The sequence below is a fragment of the Etheostoma spectabile genome, chromosome 6 (assembly GCF_008692095.1).
Source record: "Etheostoma spectabile isolate EspeVRDwgs_2016 chromosome 6, UIUC_Espe_1.0, whole genome shotgun sequence".
Lineage (NCBI taxonomy): Eukaryota > Metazoa > Chordata > Actinopteri > Perciformes > Percidae > Etheostoma > Etheostoma spectabile.
The window spans coordinates 25,020,689-25,024,485 of record NC_045738.1 but is presented as its reverse complement, the minus strand read 5'-3'; positions in this window follow the sequence as shown (position 1 = coordinate 25,024,485).

The following is a 3,797-nucleotide window of genomic DNA, read 5'->3' as shown; positions in this document are numbered from 1 at the left end:
TGTGTGTGTGTGTGTGTGTGTGTGTGTTGAAATGAGTTATATATATATACATATCACACAATGATGATGCACCTTACTGGAATGGCTCTACAAAATTGTATCCATATATCTAACGAATTTTGAAATATTTGCAAAAAACTGAAAGATTTAGGGCTCATAACATGTAATCTGTCTATGCCTCTGCAATGTGGACAACAACATCTGATCCACAGGGCTTTGGATTCACTCACGGCATAAAAAAGAATTTTCATCATCTTCATTTGACCCACATTGGGATGGGATCTCAATATGCTAATAAGTCATGCAGGGGAACAAACATGGAGGTTCCCAGCACGCCCTCATACTCTGCTTCTGACTGGCTAGTAGTCCTTACCTAGGTACTGTCAGGGCCCTCATACTCTGCTTCTGACTGGCTAGTGTGTCCTTACCTAGGTACTGTCAGGGCCCTCATTCTCTGTTACTGGCTAGTAGTCCTTACCTGGTACTGTCAGGCTCATACTCTGCTTTGACTGGCTAGTAGTCCTTACCTAGGTACTGTCAGGGCCCTCATACTCTGCTTCTGACTGGCTAGTAGTCCTTACCTAGGTACTGTCAGGGCCTCATCTCTGCTTCTGACTGGCTAGTAGTCCTTACCTAGGTACTGTCAGGGCCCTCATACTCTGCTTCTGACTGGCTAGTAGTCCTTACCTAGCTACTGAGCATGTGCGACTCCCAACAAAGATGGAACAGAAGTGAGATGTCTCACTCCGTAGCTAAAACTCAACACACTGGGTGAAAAGAGGAGCAGCAGCAATGTGCAGTACAACAAAAGCTGATGTTTTTTTTTTAAATTAAACCTATACTGGTACAACCTCAAAAAACAATTATGAACCTGAACATGAGCACTTTAAAACACCATTATCTTAGCTTATGAAAAGATTTTAGCGATACTGTACACGGTTTTCATACATATTATAAAGATTCAGGTTCATTTTTCTTTCATTCTTCAATGTAGTGTTCATCCACACAGCCCATGACAGTGTGATTGGAACCGCATCAGTTACTGAGTGAATGTAGACAAGCATATACCAAATTCTACAGAGAAAATTTGTTTGGGTTTTTGATGTAGCTAAACACCCCCCAAAAAAATTAAAGCCATTTCTCCAGTGTCTTTCTCCTGTCTAAAGCCACAGGGTTACCCTTATAGCAAACACATGCTGAAGCTAAGATTTTAAGGATTGCGACTGCATTTGAACCTGCCCCGTCCACTGCTGTAAATCTATTTCTCATAGTCCATTTTAATTAAGGGCCACCGCTACATGCAGTGCCATGGCAAAGCTGCTTGAACTGTAAACCACACTAGCAGGATTTGGGTTTCCCAGCTTCCTGGATTCAATTATGATTCAGCCACACGTTTCCAACTCTGGTTGGTGTCTGGAAACAGCAAATTAATTTCAGTTGAAATACTGTATGTTGCTCAGTACTAGGATGTGTATGTGTGACTATAACACAACTGCAGTGTATGTAACACTACAACATTTAGGTTGTATTTAAAATGAAACAATAAATAGATTTACTTAATAAGATGCTGAAGGTGTAAGTAATGACACAGCCCCTTAAAGTACCACTTGTTGGCATGGAATAAACTGTGTGCAGAACAGTAACATATTGTCAGCATCTTATAATGTCATGGAGAGTGTAGCTATGTTTCCATCCACTTGTCAATCAAATTATCTGAAACTCACTAAAAACATTCATGCGAATAAAACCCGTCCTGTCTGCAAAGAAAGCGGAGAAAAGTGGCGGAAATGATCTTAAACTTCTTCTTTTTATAGTGGGTTGCAACCATAAAATTCCGTAAAATATAATCACAATTCATTATTTGTTTGGCAAATAACATTTCCCTCAGCTGTTTACCGATTAAGAGAAAATCCAATAAGATTGAACGTACAAACTTTGTGTTGATATTAATTTCCATAAGACATTTGTAATTTGATAGTACTTAGCATTACATTAGCATTTCTTAGGAGTCTGCATCCAATAGGAATCCAATATTCACTCTCCTTTAGCTCTTCTTTGGTGTTATGTTTGGTGTTTATGTCCTGTGTTGTAGTTTAGTTGGTTTCCTGTATATGTTTCCTAGCCTGGTCCTGTCTTGTCTTGCGTTTTTTTGGTCTGGTCTTGTATGTGTTCTGTTTCCTGTTTTATTTTGAAGTCTGGTTTCTGTCTCGTGTTGCATTTAGTTCTACTTCCTGTGCTTTCCCGCCTCTGTGATTACCTCATGTTTTCCACCCATTTCCCAGTCCTCTTGTCACCTGCCTCTTGTTGCCTTGTTACCCCCTGGATTTAGTCTTTGTGCTGTCTTTGTCCTGGGTCAGATCCTTGTTCCTGTTGGCGTGTTATGTGTTCCTGTCCGATTCCCCATTGGATGTGTTCCCTTCCCCGTGAGTTCCCTTCCCCGTGAGTTCCCTTCCCCGTGAGTTCCCTTCCCCGTGAGTTCCCTTCCCCGTGAGTTCCCTTCCCCGTGAGTTCCCTTCCCCGTGAGTTCCCTTCCCCGTGAGTTCCCTTCCCCGTGAGTTCCTTCCCCGTGAGTTCCCTTCCCGTGAGTTCCTTCCCGTGAGTTCCTTCCCGTGAGTTCCCTTCCCTGAGTTTCCCTTCCCCGTGAGTTTCCTCCCCGTGAGTTCCGGATTCCCTTCCCGTGCTTCGTGGTTCCCTTCCCCGTGAGTTCCGTGAGTTCCCTTCCCCGTGAGTTCCGTGAGTTCCCTTCCCCGTGAGTTCCCTTCCCTGTGAGTTTTGCCAGCCCCAGTGCTCCGGTCTTTGTTTCTTGGTTTTTGTATTTTGCTTGGACTCTTTTTGTTGAATAAATCTTCTTTTTTTGAAACCTCCGCGGCCCGCCTGTTGTCCTCTGCTTTTGGGTCCGCCTTCATCCAACGTAACACTTTGGTCTGTCCTGAGAAAAAAGATCTGCTAAATGCTCCGGTGTGCTGCTGAGAAAGGTAGACTACAGAGGCTTTTTGTCAGCGATCTCACTCAAATCGGCTGCTGCTAATAAATATAAATAAATAAAAATAAAGCCAGTGAGAGTGAACCAAACAGGAAAGTTGGATGCTTTAAAACCAAAACAAAGCCATGAAAGACTTCCCATCTATAGAGATGAAGGGAACTGCAGAGTGAGGCGATATTTAACTGTACATTCCTCACTACCCCTTTCACATACTGCATATGTCGGGATTTGAGCGCAAAATACTGCATAATCCGTTCTTATCAACTGGTAATGCTAACAATGACTAACCTTCCGGTATTGGTTTTCTGACTGATTGGTCATTTCCAGTTCTGAGCTCTGACTTCCAAGGTACGTGGAAAACAGCATAACACTAGGAAAGTGCTATAAATACTGTAAATGCAGCCCATTTACCATTGTATACGTACATAATTAAGTGTAAAAAAGTGTTTACACTCTAAATGTCTTTTTACACACAGACAGAAAAAGATGGAATTATGAAATTAAACATGGCCCAAACCACATCATATCATTCCCCTAACCACACCGGCCTGCCCTTTAAAAACAATACAAAGTACTCCTAACAAATATTATTTACTGTTTATAGTGGAATATTTTGACAGTTAAAATAACTATGTTAATCAGTTCGTTTTTGTAGTTAATGTATTGTTACTAGCATATGTATTTAAATCTATCTAAAGTATATAAACCTACAAATTGCAAGCAATGAAAAAAGGTAAACTATTTTACTAAATGTATGAAAATGACAGAGTTACAATTTTTCGGTTTAATATTTAAAGAAATTAGAAGAACTCCA